This window comes from Ascaphus truei, chromosome 8 (genome assembly GCF_040206685.1).
Source record: "Ascaphus truei isolate aAscTru1 chromosome 8, aAscTru1.hap1, whole genome shotgun sequence".
NCBI classification, from domain to species: domain Eukaryota; kingdom Metazoa; phylum Chordata; class Amphibia; order Anura; family Ascaphidae; genus Ascaphus; species Ascaphus truei.
The window spans coordinates 35,585,778-35,608,158 of record NC_134490.1 but is presented as its reverse complement, the minus strand read 5'-3'; positions in this window follow the sequence as shown (position 1 = coordinate 35,608,158).

The window sequence follows — 22,381 nt, the reverse complement described above, 5'->3', positions numbered from 1 at the left end:
CATTTACCTTGTCTGGATTATGCTGACGCAGGAATCCTGGCGGTGAGTCGCAAGAATGCTTTCAGAGTCAGAGTTTGGCGGAGTAATGTTCTTGGCTGTATCCGATAATCTCACTCAATCCCTGTCAGGAATCGGCGTTCTCTGCGCTCCCCACACAGAGCACTCTCTCTCCTCATGGAGCCCCTGGACACACAAAACAATCCTGCCTTACCGGCCTCCGCGGCTCCCCGCCCCTGCCGCTGTCGCGGGATCACTCCCCTCAGCGATTCCTCTGCTCAGCGCCGGGCGCGCCGATGCCCTCCCGCGCGCACACCTGCACCATCCACTGGCTCGGTCCACGCGTTACGGAGCACGCTCATTCTGCACACTCTTCTACCCGGACCTCAGGCTTCGCCCCCGCACAGGCATACTCAGGTTACCAACAAGACTTACCTGGCTTGTTATGCCTGCACCAATCTGCAGTGTCTCCCTGTAGCTCTTCCTGTCCCACCTCCGTTCCTAATTGGACCTTCCTGCTTTATCTAGCTCCTCTCTGCTCTCAGTCTTTGCTCAACATAGTCTCTGTATGGAAGTACTTCTAGATTCTCTCAGTGTTTTCACAGGTTCTGACGCGGCTTGTACGACTACCCCCTCTGGCTCTCGATCTCGGCACTCCTTGGGCAACGCTCACTCTGGTAACCCCTTGAACACGGCTTGGACTACGACCTATCTTCGCTCTCCACTCCCTGACCTCGGCAAGGTATTCTTCACTCTATCTCTACAAGCGGTACCGGCAAGTATTTTCTACCTTACTACACCTGGCCTGGCAACACTTTATACCACACTCCGGACATGCTCCCTTTGCTGCGGGTGCGTGTATTACCACTTCCCCCTTCAGCTCAGGGGACGGGTCTGGTCTGCGGGCAGCACCGGCGTAACAATCTCCGGATACAACTTTTGGGGTATCCCTTAACTTTGGAACCCTGATACATGGACACGTCCTGTAAAGCAGGCCTGCACAACTCGTAAAGTGAGAAGGGCTGAACTGCTCCAAGGGGAAAAAAATTGGGCCGCACGGGTAAAATCATCACCATCACCATCATCTCTCCTCCAGCACCTCATCATCATCATCATATCTCCCCCAGCACCCCTCATCATCATCCTCATATCTCCCCAAGAACCCCTCACTATCAACCTTTGCGATACTCCCCATCTATCTCTCATAACCCCATCTCTCCCCCTCACCCATACACATAATACTCCCCCTCCACATCAAACACACAATGCCCCCCTGCACAGCGCACACATCACACCCCCCTTCACCTCACATCCCTCTCCCCCCTTGCACCTCACATCGCTCTCCCCCCTGCACCTCACATCACTCTCCCTCCTTGCACCTCAAATCACCCACCCATGTACCTCAAATCACCCCCCATGCACCTCAAATCACCCACCCGTGTACCTCAAATCACCCCCCATGCACCTCAAATCACCCCCCATACACCTCAAATCACCCCCCTTGCACCTCAAATGACCCCCCCTGCACCTCAAATCACCCCCCATGCACCTCAAATCACACCCCATTCACCTCCAATGACCCTCCCCTGCACCTCAAATTACCCCCTTGCACCTCAAATCACCCCCCCTGCACCTCAAATCACCCCCCCTGCACCTCAAATCACCCACCCTTGCACCTCCAATGACCCCCCCTGCCCCTCCCATCACCCTCCCCCCTGCACCTCACATCACCCTACCCCCCTGCACCTCCCATCACCCTCCCCCTGCACCTCCCATCACCCTTTACCCTCTCCCCCCATGCACCTCACATCACCCACAGGGCCATCAACAGAAATCATGGGGCCCGGGACAAATGAAAGGAGCAGGGCCCCCCCCCCGAACCCATAGCGCACCTACCACGAAAAAATATCTTTTAGCGCGCAACTTTTACTTAACTGTTTTCTTATTGTGATACAGAAAAAAACATTACAATGCAACCTGTTTATTTTTTATATTTTCAACAAAAGACATGTGACTGCCTGCCTGGGTGGGTGGGTGAGTGAGTGGGTGGGTGAGTGGGTGGGTGAATGACAGTGACTGGGTGGGTGAATGACAGTTGGGTGAATGGCGGTGGGTGGGTGAATGGCGGTGGGTGGATGACAGTGACTCATCTCTTCCACTCCCCGCACCTCCCCCTCCTCATCTCTTCCACTCCCCGCACCTCCCCCTCCTCATCTCTTCCACTCCCCGCACCTCCCCCTCCTCATCTCTTCCACTTTTTTTTAAAAATGTATTTAATTAACTAACAGGCGCTCGGCCGGAGTCATCGCGGGCCGCACAGAGAGGCCAGGCGGGCCGCATACTGCCCGCGGGCCGTATGTTGTGCAGCCCTGCTGTAAAGACTCTCTGTGCGACAAACCCACCCTGAAACTTACAACCTAGAAATCTCCTCATCCCAGCACCCCAGTAAAGGCAAAAGTCACATAAATCTTTATTGTCGCAAAATCAGTATACAGTTGCAGTAATACATTTTCGACACCTGGGTCCCAGAGCTGACACTCTAAGACCCTAACACACGGTTCAGGGTTAACCAAGTGTGCTTGACCTTTATTATAAAGCCTGGTTAACCCCTTCACCATCACACTCAGTGTCCGGCCGCTGTGGCAGAGAATCCGTCTATGGCGAACGTCTGCGGTCATTTGGTTAAGGCAAAACAGCTACAACCAAATGTCCCCATTCTGCTTATACTGTACTAGGTTCTGTATTGACAATTATTTTGGGAGTTGGCACCAGGCACACTTTTTAATTTTTAATTTAGAGAGTTTTAAAAATATATATATATTTTATAGTAACTGAAAGGAAGATAATTTCTAACTTGTAAGAATATAGAAAAGTGCAAAGGACACTTAAGTAATATTGTGGGTAAAAAAGCTTGCAGGATTGTGCAGGCTGAGAGGGCAGCAGAGTATATTTGCTTTGACAAATCCTTCAAAGATTTCTCAATAAAATGATGCTTAGTTGATTATAGCCATGGGAGTTAATGCACTTTCTGACCGGTCTTGTAGTAGTGCCCTGACAGACAGGGCTGCTTTCAGCTGCTATAGCAACTGTGTTTGTTCTTGTGCCAAGTGCAAGCGGCCGTGTTACTATAGCACCAAGTGCTGCACCCTTACAGTGCCACTCTCAGCCTCCACGGCGTTAGTGCAGCAGGGGTACACCACCTCGCGTGTCTTCAACACCGTTAAACATCTGTCACAGAGAGGAGCCCAAATTAACGTCAAGCTGACTTTGTAAGCGGGGGTAGGTGACCCTGCAGTAATATTCCCTGGCATTGGCATTTACAGGACTGGCATGTAGCTGGCATTTTGAACAGCACTTTGAAAGAAGCAACTCTATGCATCACAAGCAATGTGTACTATAGTAGCCAAGGGAAGGACCACTGATGAAAGGACAAGGTAGTAAGTTAAACATGTAAAGCTACTTAACATATGGTAGTGTAGCAGGGCATTTCTCTTACCTCCGTAAGGAGCCGGTTCCGTGGCTCAGGAGGATCGTGAAAAGTTGTGGCGGCCATCTTGTGGTTGGTGCCATATGTAATGTATGGGCTGTGTGTAGCACGGCGGCCATGTTGTTGTTGGCGACGCCAGAAGGAGATGGGCCTGAAGACCAGGAAATCCTCAGCGGGACTGGAGGCAACGAGGCAGTTGGTGGGGAGTCGAGGAGGAGGAAGGTAGTGTCCATGGAGCCTGCCAAGCTCCCAGACTAGGCCAAAGCCCGCCCCTAGGCCCCATATAGTTCCCCCTCACCACAGAGAAGACAGGCCTACGAATGGGTAGCTCCTGTCAGTGAGGGAAGATAGTGGAGCAGACCGGAGTGCAGAGGGACGCTTCCCACTGCGGCCTGCGGACCAGTCATCACTCAGACCTTAAGGTGTGAGGGGCTTGTGTTGGAGACCACCCAACGTGGGACCCTGTTGCTGTTCTTGCCCTTGCTGGGAAGTGTGGCCTGGCTGGACCTTAAGCCAGGAAGGTACTGTGCACCAACACAAGGGGAGAGGGTAGCGCTGCCCTCACATACACTGGGAGCGATTGCTCGCGGGACACTAGGTTACAGGTGCCCTGGCCCCCTAGGTACTATTGGGGCTAGCTGCCCCAGGACTATTATTGCACCGTTATTGTTATTGTGTTTGTATTGCATTGCTGTGTTGCACATTGGTGTCTATTGCTATACTGTGGGATCACAGTAAAGACCTATTGCTAACCTGATGAGGAGTTGTGTAGAGAATGACGCTCAATATCAGTGTGTACACAAAATCATCATAAAGTTGAAAAGATAATTGAAGATAGGAACACTATGATTAATCCATGAGATCATATAGGTAATATAAATTTAAGGGGGGGGCAAAATAAAGACCTAGCGGTCAGTCAGCCCGACTACCGCAGATGTGGTCAAAATGCACACCTCTCTTAAAATATAAACATCCCCAATATAGGGTCAAAGGTAGTAGTATAAGGGCTATTGCCCATTACCTGCCCTTGGGGGTATATTGAAGTCCAGAAAGCCAATGATGGATAGTGGTTCCACTGCGTGCAATCCTGATGTGTAGAAGCAATGTGTTATGTCCTACGGTGCTACCTGTTGGCTTACAGGGGACTAAGCCTCCGCATGTGGGGAGCCTGAGATGAATGGGTGCAGCGCCTCCAACTGCGAGGATCCCAGCATTGGCGGGATAACTCCTCACGGGAACCAGTATACCTATACTGTATACCCAGAAATCACACTCATACAGGTTATGCAATAGTTGAAGAGTAGAGCAAAGGAGCACTGCTACCGGAGGAAATCCTGAAGGGACAAATGTCACGGGCAAACTCCAAGAATAAAACTGAGGATGTTTAATGCATAAGCTCACAGGGAGATGAACATGACCAACGCACCAATGCGTTTCATCCCGTGGGACTTTATCAAGGTATAAAGTACAAAACATACCTTCTCCTAGATATAGCTACCATTTCGCGCCAAAGTCCGCAGGGCCGCAGCGCGCATGCGCACCAGTGACGCGTCGCATCACTGTGGCACCACATCATGTCCAACCACTCTAGTGACGTCACCTCATGTGCCGAGGTGAGTGGTTGGACATGATGTGGTGTCACAGTGATGCGACGCGTCACTGGTGCGCATACGCACTACGGCCCTGCGGACTTTTGGCGCAAAATGGTAGCTATATCTAGGAGAAGGTATGTTTTGTACTTTACACCTTGATAAAGTCCCACGGGATGAAACGTGTTGGTGCGTTGGTCATGTTCATCTCCCTGTGAGCTTATACATTAAACATCCTCAGCTTTATTCTTGGAGTTTGCCCGTGACATTTGTTCCTTCAGGATTTCCTCCGGTAGCAGTGCTCCTTTGCTCTACTCTTCAACTATTGCATAACCTGTATGAGTGTGATTTCTGGGTATACAGTATAGGTATACTGGTTCCCGTGAGGAGTTATCCCGCCAATGCTGGGATCCTCGCAGGTGGAGGCGCTGCACCCATTCACCTCAGGCTCCCCACATGCGGAGGCTTAGTCCCCTGTAAGCCAACAGGTAGCACCGTAGGACATAACACATGCAGTTTCCCTTAGGGGTAGGGAAGGGGTGTTACACTGGTTTACAGGACCATATGGATGGGCCCTGTCTCTATTCAATAGCGTATTTTTTTAAATCACACAGAAAACATATGTTAGGAATAATTTAGAATAGGAACGGGCCATTGTGGTGAAATTCTCTGATTTTGTGTATGGAAAAAATAAAATGAATGAAAGCACAAACTAAGGTACAAAATACATCTCCCACAAACTTCAAAGGGAGTTTTACTCTGTACCACCCATGATTGTTGTGGTTTGTACATGTACAGTAACCCATGCTCTCACCTTGGAAGGCAGAGCAAGACTGCTCTAACTTTGCAACACCCACTGGTTAGCTTCAGGAAGGGGTGGGCTCATAGACTGTACCCATCACCGATAGGCTTACACAGGCCATGAGTCACCACCTTACTTCCATCACTTACAAGTGGATGAAAAGGGGGGTCAATGGCCCATAGATCAACCCATGAAGGCCCTGAACTTACTAGGGACTTACATCACAGATACACTGTGGGGGAAAGAGAGGTACTTATGGACATACCATGTTACATACAGAATGGACAGCACTTAATAAACCCCACTATACATTCGCCTTCCAATTCAATGGAAAACATATTTGTGCATTTTTGTTAATGTTGTGGTGTTTTACTCTGAGGACACATAGTATCATGAAACGGGTCAAATTGGCTCAAAAATGAATAGCCCCAGAAAAATATTTGTGATTCACTCCTCTCTTTCTATTATACTCTGACAGGAGTGGCCAACTCAAGTCCTCGAGAGCTACCACAGGTCAAATTTCCAGAATATCCCTGCTTCAGCACAGGTTGTTGAAACAGTTGCTCAGTCAAAGGCTGAGTCACCTGTGCTGAAGCAGGGATATCCTGAAAACTTGACCTGTTGGTAGCTCTTGAGAACTAGAGATGGCCCCCCGTGCTCTCCGGTGCCCGGAGATGATGGGTGGTATAATTTTAGTATATTTTCTCACAAGTGAATGTTGCTATTTTCCCCCCAGACAAACTCCAACAGAGATGTGTGCGGTTAGTTTACAGATAGGTTGGCTTACTAGAACGGGACAAGGGTGCTAGTTTGGGATGTCATAGGGTCTGTGACACTCTGGTATTGCGGCCGGCGCTCAAATGTTTAAATGTGGGCACAAATAAGGGGAAATTATCATGTTCCCAGCATATACGGTTCCCTTGTCCTTATACTCTTTTTTTTGTATTTGCCATCAACCCTATATATTTTCCTTGCTACCCTCCTGCCAATCTGCTGTGACAATATTTCAGTACATGTATGTGCGTTGGGATGAAGTAGGCACACAGCAGCCAAACTGGGGACAGAATATGACCAAACTGCTATTGAAAAAGAAAGCTGTTCCTCTGGGAAAGATTCCCAAACAAGAAAAATATCCAGAACTATTATCCCAAATACTGGTATGAGCACATGTTGGATTGTTGAGGGGTAGCAAGGAATGTAACAAATTAAAACATAATGGCCCATACTACTAAGCAGTGCTACGCCATGAGATACCTTCTAGCCCTGGGAGACACCTGGAATGGCAAAGTGTCTTTTGGTACCTGAAGGTATTGTATAGGGTAGTACCACTTAGTAACTGTAACCCAATATACCGTCCTTAAGTAGAAGAAAATGAAAGTAATAGCATATACATAGGTAGTATGATAACCTTTTATTAGCCCACACAATTGTTTACTGTATACGAGCTTTTAAACCTCAGAGGGTTATTTTTCAGGTATGTATTATACATATATACGGGTATATAGGTGATAGGCAGATATTATATAGATGGTATGCAGATATGTGCTGGATTATATATGGGTATGTAGGTAATATGATTATGTAGGTAGTATGATTATTCAGATATTATGAGCCGAATTGCCACTTTCCTCTTTACTTTTTTGTTTTGCAACTCCACCTTAAAGCAGCAGTCCCAGCTGCCATGTTTTTATTTCACTTGTTTTTCCCTTTAAAATGTGCATCAATACAATCCACACAATAAGTAATTAGCTAAGTTGCCGATCGATCAGCGAAGATTCCACTAGGGGGTTCACTAAATGGCTGTCAGTGCAGCAGAAGAGAACCAAAGATGCAAAGTTCGAGAGCTACCACAGGTCAAATTTCCAGAATATCCCTGCTTCAGCACAGGTTTTTTATTTAACTTGTTTTTCCCTTTAAAATGTGCATCAATACAATCCACACAATAAGTAATTAGCTAAGTTGCCGATCGATCAGCGAAGATTCGACTTGGGAGTTCACTAAATGGCTGTCAGTGCAGCAGAAGAGAACCAAAGATGCAAAGTTCTGTGGGGAAGATCATGTGACCAGGCAGTCACTAGATACAATTGGTGCACTGCTAGAGAGAGGGCAGGGCTCAAAAAGGGGTGTGCCAAAGCCTGCTTCAGAAGAGGAAGGGGATGTGAATTTGTAAATGGTTGCTATAGAAACAAAAAATGCTTGTTACATTATAATATATTAAAAATGTCATTCATAGTTGGTTTTTTTTTTAATGCTACAAGTATTTCTCATTATACTGAACAGATGACACACATGTAAGATATTGCTTGATCTGCAGCTTTAAATGACATAGCAAATTAAGTTTCAAACTATAAAAGTTGCAGGCTTTAGGCTGGAACTCCAAGCTGAATTGTGTGTTGGCATCTTCTTGAATTTGGCCTTCATCTCTATATTATTTTCACACAGAGTTTCGCTGCAGCAGTCGTCTTGTAAACAGAAAGGAGGTATGATGACTCTGCCTGGAAATTACCTTCATCTGTCACTCCGGTAACCCCCTTCTTTCTCTTTCCTGTCCACTGCAGAACCAACCCAGCTGCTCTATTACGGTGAATGCTGTTTCAAGGTTACTTAAGCGATAAATTATGTTATATGCTTAATGTCTCAGCCAATAACACCCACCGCTGACTTGCGCTGGCTGCACATTCATTTTCTCTTGTAGTAAATGTAGGACGGCTATTCTAATGGGGAATGTGGTCTCTGAGTACAACTGAGACAGAGGGAGAGCCAGCACTGCGGCTGCTAATTAATAAAGTAATTTGATTGGGATCCAATAGTGATTCTGCAGTAAAGGCCAACGCCCAAAAGATAAACGTTCCAGGACTGTTAGTGGCCGAATCTGGCAAAGAGAAATCTGCAGTGTCGCAGGCTTCAGTAGAAAATGAATATTTTTGTTAACAAAAATGTTTTTATTGCCTTTAGTGAATAATCTTAGTGCTATTTAGTGGTGGTTAGATGCAGGTTAACGGAGCACGAGTACAGATTAGTGATGTACCGAGTACCCGGACATTACCCGGTACCCGGCGCTTTTTCAGCTACCCGGAAAACTACCCGGACCCAGCAGCAAAGGGTTGGGACTGGCACTGGGTCGGAAACGGCGCCAGGTAATTTCAGAGTAGCTGAAAATACTTCAACACTTACCTGCAACCGGCGACGGAAGGTGAGGAAGACCGAAGAGGAAGACCGCGGCGACATCTGGGAGCAGCAGCAGAGGTCCTGGTGGCGGTGGCAGAAGCAGAAGTCCGTGTTCAGCCGGCGGGAGCAGCAGGAACACAGCACACAGCTGATGCCAGTGGGAGCCGGGGAACCATGAGACCGGAGCAGGAGCGTTCCTATTGTACAGCCGGCTCCTCCTCAGCTGACCAATACGAACGCTCCTGCTCCAGTCACATGGTTCCCTCCCTCCATGGTGCACTTACCTGCACATCCTCCTCACCCTGCAGGTAAGTGCCGTCCGGGTAACCGGGTACCCTGCTGGGCACAATGGTTCATTTTGCCCGGGTACCCGTTACCCAGTTTTCGGAAAATTTTGGACCTGGTGCAACACTAGTGCAGATATTTAATAATTAAGAATTCAGTGCCAAGCTAATCGTGTTTCTCCCACACCGAGAGATTGCTTAAAGCAGAGGTGTACCAACTTTTCTGTCTGCGCCCCCCTGCCTGCTCTCCTTCCCTGCTCGCGCCCACCACCTTACCTTGTCTTCTGCGTCGTGTCACCGAAGACAAGGTAAGGGACGTTGCAGGGGCCTCACGCGATCCCCCGACATTTAATTTAAATGCCTTGGGGAAGAGCGCGGGGCCTCTGCAACCGCTGCACCCCCCCTGGAAAATCTTGCGCCCCCCCAGTTGCGCACCCGTGGCTTAAAGAATGGGATCAAAATGATTTGAGAAGTCAAGTGTGCATCAAATTTTACCCATGTATCAAAGCATCTCTATGTTAGAGAGTTGGTGCAGCACTCGTGGGTGCGTTGACCTAATGTTAAGCTCGGCATACAGACATTTGAACACCTGCATTTCCTTAGTCACAGCAGCTATTTTTTATATGTGATGAAAAGAAATAACTATGCAGCCAACAACAAGAAAAGAATTTCAGGGAGAATCACCCAGAGCTGTTTCAGAGAGCTTGAATGTGTCCAGCATACACAAACAGGTGTCTGGCTGCCCAATGGATTATGGTTCTTACAGGCAAATGAGTTTGAATATTTTCAGCTCAAAACACTTTGGTGCCTATGTACTAAGCGTGGCAAAAAAGGCATGTTTGCTGCAAAAATAAGAGCAGGGAAATGTCATTCTAAATTGCGCTTGCGTGCCCCTACTAAGGTGAAATTTCTCCATCTGTGCCAGCAGTGTCAAAAATGATTCATGTCTTTTTCCCCCCCCCTGCACAGAAATGGACTGCGTAGGCGTACAGATGTTCATGGTATGTACTAAAAAAGAAGGTTTCTACGCATCAAAAAAAAAAAAAAAGGAGAAACGGCATTAAAACGGAACGCCAAGTTCAACTCATAATAGTATTAGCGTAGAATTACGTTTCTATATATCAAGCCAAAAATGTACTTAACACAGCACAGATGTTTTATTATACAGGTTGCCAAAATGTTTTTTTTTTTTTTTTTACAGTATGGCTATTATAAATAATATTACGCTAATATTGTATATATTTACTAATACTGGATAACAAATTTGTTTTTTTGTTTTTAAAGACACTCGATTTCGTTTTAATCTAAATCGTATTAATCGGATATTCAGTATGAGGCGATGCGCCATAAATCACTTCCAGCAACCAATTATGTGTCATGTATGTAGTCTTTATACATACGACACACATTTTTTTGAAGATGTGTATTACTTTTTAGCAGTAAAATGGCGACGCACGAAAAAAATAAAAATGAAATCTTCGTACATGGGCCCTTTTATATATCTTTTTATTTTTTTTTAGCAGCGGAGGTGCAGAAAATATGTATATTCAGCCCTAAATGTACCAAGATCAAAGAATATTCAGGATTCATTTGACAAATATTGCGCATTTTTAATAATAATAATAATAATAATACTTCCCAACCGTTGTGGTAACGTTTTCTAAAATAAAATGTCTGACTGGGCTCCCAGTCCCGGGCCTAGTGTAGTGAGAGGTGATGGTAATCCAATACTGCAAACGATTCTGCTAAACATTAATCCTTACTCCTGTGATAAGAAAATAGGCCCTAATGTTTTATTCAAAGGATTCTGTAGCATTAACGCCACAAACCTGAGAATGGTGTGATAGTTTATAACCAACACTTGATGTTTACACAGAGATAATGAGCTTGCTGTTTTGGGACATGCTGCCAGGTACTAAATGCTCTGAGTGTCCTACATTCGCTTTTAGACTGGATTTCAAATTTATCTACTCTTCATTAGTCCTGCAGCCAGCAGAATTCACTCAAGAAAGTGTTTTAAAGCAAGCAGTAGCCGTATGCTTAAACTCAAGCGTTGTGGTCCACAAGTCTTTTCTGTCTAATAAGGGATTGTGCCGGGTTTTATATCGGAAGGGGATGCGTACAGTATACAACTATTGCAAATAGAGACTGGACACGCCAGCACCAAAATATAAGCAGTTAGTTGAACACATTTCTTGCGGTTGATGCAGAGCTTTAGTTAGAGGAGTTTTTGCCAAGTCAGACGTGATGTAGAATGTTGATGCATATGAAAGGGGAGGGGGGGAATGATGCAGTTTTATACATCTCATTAGAACGTCTGTCTGGTGACACCTCGAGTAACCGCTCCCTCAAAACACAAGCTGAGGCAAAAGCACCAAAAATTACCTGGATACTGCTTGATATTTTTGCTCCCATTTTGCAGTTGAGAGACTTTGCTACGTATCCCCCTTACTAGAGGCCTGCTTGAGAAGTGCCATGTTGAGATCCCGCTGATTTCACGCGACACGCTTTGTTGGTTCCAAATTAATGTCTTCTGGCATTAAAAATGGGGCAAAAAGCATGAGATTTATCAAAGAAAAAAACCCTTGGGCTTTCAATCTGCTGCAATTTTGTGCTCCACTTTTTCCTCATATTTGCGTGAGTGAGTAGCTTGTACTCTCAGCGGATAGCAGCCAGGAGCCCCTTTGGTGATGGGACACGTAACCCCCCGGAGCTAGGCTCCTCTTCTCACCTTTGCCATGGCCAGTCTGTCCGTTGCAGCCAAATTCCAGAGACCGCTTGCGGGCCATGGTTTGGGTACCATTTGGGTACCCTATCAATGGAGTTAAAGCGTATCTTGAAACTATAAACACAAAGTTTCCTAGTGAGCATGTGAAATACATAAGAACAATGAATATAGTGCTACAGTGTTTAAATGATTAGGTTGATTTCAGATAAGTGTGGATTATCTCACTCACATGTTGAGAGAAATATTCAAGCATTTGGTATATAATCAGAACTTCCTTAGGCAGAATGTGTGTCTTTAGTAGATCGCAAAATATACAGGAAGGGCTCTCAAATGTGTATATATAGAGGAGGAAATGACATACTATAATATTGTTTTATGTGATATAAAGATATTCTAAAAAGGTATTGAACTAACAAATGGAGATAAAAAGTAAGCATTCAGATCACTCACGGTTAGAAAATGGAGCGTTGGAGATGTTCTGCAGCCAACGCCGATCTCCCTCCCCTGGGTCGATCGTGACGTCCCTTCCGGATACTGACGTCGCACACACAGGCAGTGGCACAGATCACAGCTGACGACTCTGCAGTCCAGGAACTCAACTCTCAATCACCCTACGCGTTTCACTGAAAGAGCTTCCTCGTGGTCTATGATGAATCGAGGTAGTGATCCCTCCTTAAAGAGTCAACAATTTAGAACGATATCATGACACAATTATTTTAAAAACATATAATATTACATAATGAAAAAGTAGGGCAGGAATCACATTTAAAAAAAAACTCTAAAAAGAAAGAAAAATTGATTAATGCAGGCAAACAATGTATCTACATCAAATTGAACAGAAAAACGGAAACAATAAGCAACATGCATAAAATCAAACAGACTTCACATAGCCAATTGAGTAATAATGCTTGTATATATAATTCATGAACTACTAATGATTAATATGCACAAACAAAAGATTTTTACATCTTAATTATTCTTGGAACGATTAATTGAAAAATTCCCATGATAATGAATTCATAGGATGATCTAAAATGAATGAATATTTATATATAAAAAATATGAATATTTAATGAATTCATCTTCTTTTTTTTTTTGAAGATTTAAAAATATATACTTATTAAGAGTAAGCCAGGCCCCACCATTCCTTAAAAACTTTTCCCTAATTCTATCTAATAGGTGAAATACTACCTGCCCCTGATGCCACTCTGGATACCATTCTATCAGGACTACCCTCCCTATTCATGGTGGTAAAGTTAAGGCCTACCTTGATACTAACTAGCAATAGAAACTCACAAAACCTCTTCCTTCAGTAATTTCCATACATTCTCTCCTAAAATGGATGTATGTATTGATCATTGTTTATCTTCTAATAATTCTTTGAATTACCCTTATATTTAAGATGCCATTCACTCACCATTTAGGCCTAACATTTATTGTTCGTATATCAATCGAAGGGAGGCTTCATTGAGACCTTTTATTCGTTGGCCTTACAAGATTTTGTAACGTTGGCGCTCACCACGAACAAGGCGGGACCCCGGTACTGAGGTGGGAAAGAATATACTGTACCACCCACAGCAGCGGAGGCACGTCTGGAGAGTGGATAGTCTAGGTCGCCAAGTCGGGATTGGAGAAGATAGATTAGTCTTGATACTTGCCGGGGTCGGAGGTCGGAGCCAGGAGAGTAGTACACTGGCGACACACTTTATTCGAGCTTGGCTAGTCCCACGAATTCGGGTATACCCAGGTGTATTGAGGTTTGTGACTGTTTTCTGCCCGAGTGCATTGAGGTATTTTCCAGGCAGGGATTGAAGCATTTTATTCCCGCTGGCTGCAATACTGCACAGTATATATATATATACTGCATTACAATTCATGAATTTATGCCATCTGGTAGACACGCGAAGCATTGCAGCCTATTAAATCCTAATCATTATCATTTAACAGATCAGCCGCCCATCAGCCAGGCATGAACCCAGGCTGGGAAGGCAAATGCAACGGGGCTTGTCAGAGGTGAGGAGTGGCGCATTCCAGGTATCTGCCAGGTACATACCGGGTATTTGCTCGAATAAAGTGTGTCGGTGCAGTAGATGTCCGGGGTGCCGGGTGTCAAAGGTGGGAGTCGAAAGGATAGTAGTTTGTTCGAGTGCCATGGTAAGGGATGGAGATGTACGGAAGGTCAGAGACAAGCCGGTGTCAGTGTCAACAGAAGGGTCCACAGTCAAGCCGGGTCGGTATCCAGAGAAGGGTCCTAAGTCAAGCCGGGTCGGTACACAGGAGATCAGACGGCAAAGCAAGGTATAACACAAACGCAGCAGGAACAGGGACATGGGAACACAAGGATACCATGAACTATGTTCAGCCAAAGAATGAAGGGAACGGCTGAGCATAAATGAAGGGATGTGACTAATGAGACAGGGGGTGGAGAGGAGAAGCGGCCTCTGCGGAGGCAGGGATAGGCTGGGAGGTGCAGGAGACAGGTAGGAGTGATAATGATGATTGACCATAGCTGGGGAGCGGTGCGCGTGAGTCACGTTTGCGCCGCGCGTGGCGGACGCATGTCACAAGCAGAGGGCGGAGCCAAGCTCCGTAGAAACATTGAAAGTTCTCTGTGGGCACGCGTGCTCTGTAAGAAGCGCAGAGGTTTGTGGAGCAGCAGGTAAGGAGGGAACACGCCACAGGTGGCGTGTTCCCCGATTCCTTACAGATTTCAATAACTTATGCAAAAGGAATACGTATTTCAGGAGAAATCTGACTGGGGGAGAAAAGCTCTTGAGGAATTAAAAAGTATGAATCATATTATAATTAGGCACGCTGATAAAGGGGGCAGCATTGTTCTTCAGAACAAGGCTGATTATATGGTTGAGGCATACAGGCTTCTCAATGATGCAGTCTCATACAGAGAACTTATTCAGGAACCTACTGAGGAGTATCAACTGCTCAGAGACATTTCCAAGAGGCTCTTGGATTAGGTATTGTTAAAGTTGAATATAATTTTTTTTATACATTGAACATCCCCGGATGTCAATATTATACCAACTCCCAAAAGTGGATAACTGTTTAAAGAATCTCCCAGGTAGACCCATCATCTCCGGGGTGGAGTCGATGACGACCAGGCTGACTCAATAGGTTGACTATTTTTTTACAACCCTATGTAATCAAACTCGGGTCTCACCTGAGGGACACACTGCACATCATCGAATCTATCTTGGAGATGAAGTGGAAAGACTCTTATAGGTGTGTATCTTGTAATGGCACATCATTATATACATGCATAGAATAGTGATCCAACATTTTTTTAAATCCTGACCAAGCACTTCCTCCAACGCAGAGACAGTTTCTACTCTCTAGTGTATAGAGTTTATTCTGAGGTGTAATTATTTTTTATTTGAGGATAGGTATTTTTCGCAGATCTGTGGAATGGCCAAGGGACCAGGATTGTCCCCAGTTATGTCAATATCTATACGGGATTGTGGAAAGACACACTTTTGTGGAACAACAATAGTCTGGGGTGAGAATGATCTACTATGATAGTTTTATAGACATTAATATTATTTGGGATGGAGAGGAGGATATTTTAACTGATACTGTATCTTGTCATCTTTCGTGGTAAATGACATGTGGCTCAAATTCACGTTTACCATCAGCTCCAATTCTATTGTTTATTTGGACCTAGAACTTTCTGTTGCTTATAAGTCTAACATCAAGATGGTCAGGGGTAAAAAATGTGTATAACAAAAAGTAATTGTATTTTATTTACCAACAAGTGAAAGTGTAATAAAAACAGTATAGATATTCATATTACTAAATATACTGTGCTAAAATAGACACACTCATGAACCACACTCATACTACTGAGCATTGTGAATACCATTCACACTAAAACTTTGGTCAGTGTTTTCAAAGTACATTACCTGGGTGCAGTACCTCTTCACCACCACCACCATTCGGCAACACACGCGTCCTAGGGTCACCATGACAACCACCGGGTATAAAAGAGCGACTAGAGACGCAGATACGCCCACCCCGGAAGAAGTCTCAGAGAAGCGACGAAACATGCAGCATGTCGGGTCTTTGCCGATAAAGTCTACCTATAACCTCCTATAGCTGCTAACTATATGGCTCCAATGTTTTCATTGTAGTGCTGCAAACTCAGCTGTCAACTCTATATATACATATTGTGACAAACAGCTTACTCCGGGGCTCCGCTGCTTGTCCGGGACGGTTAGAACATGGTCTTTTGGGGTAGGTTAAATGAGGAGGCGTCACGTACTGTTCCTTTAAACAGGCTGTGCCTGGTTTATTCAGTCCCAGGCACTGAGACTGCCACAGTGCATACAACAAAACACATCAAAACAAAAGCTGCTCACCTGAGCGATAACTTAACTTAGATTTCCCTAACTCAGGGTGGAAGTGGCTTTTCCACTTTCCAACAACAAAACAAGGTACTTTTGCAGAGTTAGCCAAATGAATAGAACAATTGAACCTGTGTGGGGAAGGGGCTTCTCCCCACTGTGTTCAGCAGCCTTCCAGGCTCTGGAGAAGAGACAAGAGCAAACAGGAAATCAGTCTTACATACCTGATTTCTAATTAGCATGGCAGGTGACAGAAATCCCTCAGTTCCAGCGCTTGCCCAAAACTGTGGGATGGAGTGCATGTATTATAAGGCTGCACTCCCAGGCCAGACAGGATAGAAACTGTTCAGTATCCTGGGAGCCCTATATATGGAATTTATTACCATCCCCTGGTTTCTGTCACATATCCTCCCCCCCAGCTCAGACCCTGAGGGATGAGCGACCATGGATATTAGGGAGTGCATCCTTGACAACCCGTCAGCATTGCCATGTTTGTGCCCTGACCTGTGTTCCACAGAAAATTTAAAGGGTTGTAGGCTTAGGAACCACCTGGTCACTCTAGCATTCTTTTCCCTGTTTTGACACATCCAGGTAAGGGGTGCATGATCTGTGACCAACCGGAATTTTCTCCCCAACAGGTAGTATTTGAGCGTCTCTACAGCCCACTTTATTGCGAGACACTCTTTCTCTACTATGGAGTAATTTTTCTCCTGGGGATTTAGTTTCCTACTTAAATAAAGGATGGGGTGTTCCTCACCTTGAGACTCCTGGGAGAGTACCGCCCCCAGCCCTACCTCAGATGCGTCGGTTTGGACTACGAACTCTTTGGAGAAGTCAGGTGTGACCAACACTGGTTGGGCACAGAGAGCTTCTTTCAGGCTTCTAAAGGCCTGTTCGGTTTCGGGGGACCACTTTACCATAAGTGGTCCTCTTGCTTTTGTGAGGTCGGTTAGTGGGGTTGCCTTAGTCGCAAAATTGGGAATAAACCTTCTATAGTACCCAATTAACCCCAAAAAGGTCCTTACTTGTTTTTTTGTAACTGGCCTTGGCCAACCTTGTATCGCCTCCACTTTGAGTGTTTGGGGTTTGAGTAAACCTCTGCCAATAGAATACCCCAGATACTTGGCCTCCTCCAGACCAATGGTGCATTTAGCGGGGTTAGCAGTTAGTCCAGCAGACCGAACTGCGTCGAGCACAGCTTGGACCTTTGGAAGGTGGGATTGCCAATCTTCACTATGGATTACCACATCATCCAGGTAGGCAGCAGCATACCGAGCATGTGGTTTTAAAATTTTATCCATCATTCTTTGGAATGTGGCGGGAGCTCCATGTAAGCCAAAAGGCAGCACCCTATACTGAAAGAGGCCGTCTGGGGTTGAGAAGGCTGTCTTTTCTTTTGCCCTTTCTGTGAGGGGAACCTGCCAGTACCCTTTTGTTAGGTCTAGGGTTGTGAGATATCGGGCTTTGCCCAGTCTCTCTACAAGTTCATCTACCCTGGGCATAGGGTAAGTATCAAATTTTGACACCGCGTTTAGTTTCCGGTAGTCATTACAAAACCTTGTTGTACCATCTGGCTTTGGGACTAAGACTATAGGGCTGTTCCACCCACTTTGGGATTCCTCAATTACGCCTAGTTTTAGCATTTTTTTAACCTCTAAACTTATAGCCTCTCTTTTGGCCTCTGGGATTCGGTACGGTTTAAGGTTAACTCGGACCCCCGGTTCAGAGACTAGGTCATGTTCAATTACGCTAGTTCTACCTGGCTGTGTAGAGAAGATTTCTTTGTTTCTGCTCACTAAATTCTGAACCTCTTGTTTCTGATGAACGGACAGGGTTTCAGCTATGCTAACCTCTGGGTCAGTTTCTTGACTCTCTGACGGACCTGGGGTTACTAGGGTTGACAAGACTTCTCTATCTTTCCAGGGCTTGAGTAGGTTTATATGGTAAATTTGCTCAGGTTTCCTCCTACCTGGCTGTCTTACCTTATAATTTACTTCTCCCACTCTTTCCAAGACCTCATATGGCCCATGCCATTTAGCAAGGAATTTACTTTCCACGGTGGGAACCAGAACTAGTACCCTATCACCTGGAAAAAAAATTCTGACCCTAGCACCCTTATTATACGTATTCCTCTGTGCTTCTTGAGCTTTCTCCATGTGTTCCCTCACTATGGGTAGGACTGCAGCAATGCGGTCCTGCATCTGGGCAACATGCTCTATTACACTTCTGTAAGGGGTAACCTCGTGTTCCCAAGTCTCTTTGGCTATATCCAGTAAGCCCCTTGGGTGTCGGCCATACAATAGTTCAAACGGGGAGAAGCCTGTGGATGATTGGGGAACTTCCCTAATGGCAAATAACAGGTACGGTAACAAACAATCCCAGTTTTTCCCATCTTTATCGACCGCCCGCCGTAACATGCTCTTTAAGGTTTTATTGAACCTTTCCACTAAACCATCTGTTTGTGGATGATAGACTGAGGTTCTGAGGTGCTTGATTTTTAGGAGTTTACATAACTCTTTTGTTACTTGGGACATAAACGGTGTTCCCTGGTCAGATAGAATCTCTTTAGGAATTCCAACCCGGGAAAACAGAACTACTAACTCTTTTGCTATGTTTTTGGCAGAGGTGCTACGTAGGGGAACTGCCTCCGGATATCGGGTGGCATAATCTAATATTACCAATATATGCTGATGTCCCCTAGCAGACTTTATTAGGGGTCCTACTAGATCCATAGCAATCCGGTCAAATGGTACCTCTATTATGGGAAGGGGTACCAATGGGCTGCGGTACGCCTTGAACGGGGCGGTGATCTGACATGCTGGGCATGAGGAACAATAATTCGTAATTTCTGCCAGAACCCCAGGCCAATAGAAGCTTCGGAGAACCTTTTCTTTTGTCTTTTCCACCCCTAGGTGTCCCCCCAATGGATGACTATGTGCGAGGTGTAACACTACATTACGGAATGTCCGTGGTACCAACAATTGTTTAGTTGTAACTGATTTTCTTTTATCAACCCGATATACTAGGTCGTTCTCTACCTCGAAGTAGGGGTAAGCAAGCGACCTATCTGGTTGGCCAAGAGTACTATTCAGGTCCCGTATATTTCCCCTTGCTACCTCTAATGTGGGGTCCTCCCACTGGGCCTTCTTAAAACTCCCAGGACTGACCTCTAGGTCAGCGAGGGTCTTATCCGGTTCTGGGGTGGTAAGTGTCTGATCAACATCCTGATTTGGGGTATTCCCTACCAAAGTAGTGATGGGGAAGGGAATTTTACAGCACTCCTCCTTTTCCCCCTTCTTATTTGGGCCCTCGTCAACCTCCATTTCTGAAAACGGGAAAGGATTTATTTCTTCTAATACTTCGTTATGGTCCGCTATTGAACTCTGGGCGCTATTCTGAGCGGGGGACCACATTTTTAGAAAATGGGGAAAGTCGGTCCCTATTAACACATCATGTGCCAGTTTGGGTACAATACCCAACTTGAAATCTAAAGAACCAAACTCTGTTTCAAAAAAAACATCAACAGTGGAATATTCATGATTATCCCCATGTATACAACAAATTGCCATTCTTTGTGAACTGTTTCCCTGTTTCTTCTTAATGGGCAAGAGGTATTCGGACACTAGTGTGACCATGCTCCCAGAGTCCAGAAGTGCCCGAACCCTCCTACCATTAACCTTTACAGATGCCCACAGATGGTTATTCAAGGGGTCCTCTGGGCTAGGGCGCATACATTGGGACAACAGCGAATAAGGTTCCACGCTGTTGCATTGCATGGGCTCATCATTTAGTGGGCAGATTTTTGCTGTGTGGCCCCTCTCATGACAATTTACACATTTAGGTACATAGTCTGTGTCCCACTTAGAGCCTTTTCCCGGCTCCCCATGTTGGCTATTGCCCTTAGTGTGCGAACCACTGTTGCTGGTGCTGCGTGAAGGTGGTCGCCGCTCTTCAGCTCCCCTTAACCCCGGTACCCTTTTACCGTCTCTGGAAGAGTCCTGGAACCTCGGGTAGTGGGGTTGCTCCACGACTGTGGGTTGCGGGTGCTCTCCTGCTGCATTGTACCTTTCTACGAGGGCCACAAGCTCATCCGCATTGTGGGGGTCACTCCGACTGACCCAATGGCGTAAGGCAGAGGGAAGTTTCCTCAAGAACTGGTCCATGACCAACCGTTCCACGATGTGGCTTGCTGAGTTGATCTCGGGTTGTAGCCACTTCCGGGCGAGGTGGATGAGGTCATACATCTGGCTGCGGGTGGCTTTATCCATCGTGAAGGACCATGCGTGAAACCTTTGGGCGCGAACAGCCGTGGTTACGCCGAGGCGGGCGAGGATCTCGAACTTCAATTTTGCATAGACGTTAGCTTCGGCTGGCTCTAGATCAAAGTAAGCCTTCTGGGGTTCGCCGCTTAGGAAGGGTGCGATTAGACCAGCCCACTCAGCTTCTGGCCATCCCTCTCTCTGTGCCGTGCGTTCAAACGTGAGAAGATAGGCTTCCACATCATCCGAGGGTCCCATCTTCTGAAGGTAGTGGCTTGCCCTGGTCATTTTCGGAACTGGGGCTGCCGCTGCCAGTGGAAGGTTACTGATAGTCCCCCTCAGGATCTCGAGTTCCTGCTGTAAGCCCTGAGCGAACCGCTGTTGCTCCTCTCTCAGCAAGCGGTTTGTCTCTTGCTGGTTGGCATTCGCCTGTTGCAGGGCTTCATTCGCGTCTTTCTGGACAGCGACATTGCGTACCAGCGCACTCACCACGTCTTCCATCTTGTTTGGACAGAGAGAAAAAAAAACTTTTTTTTTTTTTTTTTAAAGTTCTTTAACCCCCAGACCTTTTAGTGTTCTGCCCGCATTCTCCACCATATGTGACAAACAGCTTACTCCGGGGCTCCGCTGCTTGTCCGGGACGGTTAGAACACGGTCTTTTGGGGTAGGTTAAATGAGGAGGCGTCACGTACTGTTCCTTTAAACAGGCTGTGCCTGGTTTATTCAGTCCCAGGCACTGAGACTGCCACAGTGCATACAACAAAACACATCAAAACAAAAGCTGCTCACCTGAGCGATAACTTAACTTAGATTTCCCTAACTCAGGGTGGAAGTGGCTTTTCCACTTTCCAACAACAAAACAAGGTACTTTTGCAGAGTTAGCCAAATGAATAGAACAATTGAACCTGTGTGGGGAAGGGGCTTCTCCCCACTGTGTTCAGCAGCCTTCCAGGCTCTGGAGAAGAGACAAGAGCAAACAGGAAATCAGTCTTACATACCTGATTTCTAATTAGCATGGCAGGTGACAGAAATCCCTCAGTTCCAGCGCTTGCCCAAAACTGTGGGATGGAGTGCATGTATTATAAGGCTGCACTCCCAGGCCAGACAGGATAGAAACTGTTCAGTATCCTGGGAGCCCTATATATGGAATTTATTACCATCCCCTGGTTTCTGTCACAATATATAACTTGATACACCCATTTAAAGAGGTGTTGGCCCTGCCTTAGGCAGGGCTGCTTTGTAATTACTACACACTTTGTCAAACTGCAAAAAGAATATCTCAACTACTGCACTATCAGCCTGAGTATTGGAACAACACTGAGTGGGAGTCCAGAATACTAACTGGAATTGTCCACGGTCACTGCTCCACAACCTAGCCCACTTGCTCTATCTGCCCCGGCTCAAGCGGGAGCCCTGTATGTATACCCTGAGGCTTCCTGATATGTTCGGTCAGTGACCTACCCCATCTATACACCTGTCTCGCTCTCAACAGGGTCCCGTTTGCACTTTCTGATGTACTGAGTACAATGGCCAATCACTATAGCCATAAAACAGTATTTGTACGTATCTACTCAGTACAGAGTATTTAACAGCATTCTTACACGGGGTCTGCGGACATTTACCAAGGGGCGCTGGGGGAGATATGACAAACAGTCTCTGCACTTCACTGCAAAGTGCGGATCACTAAGCAGGGTCTGTTTAGATTCTGCATC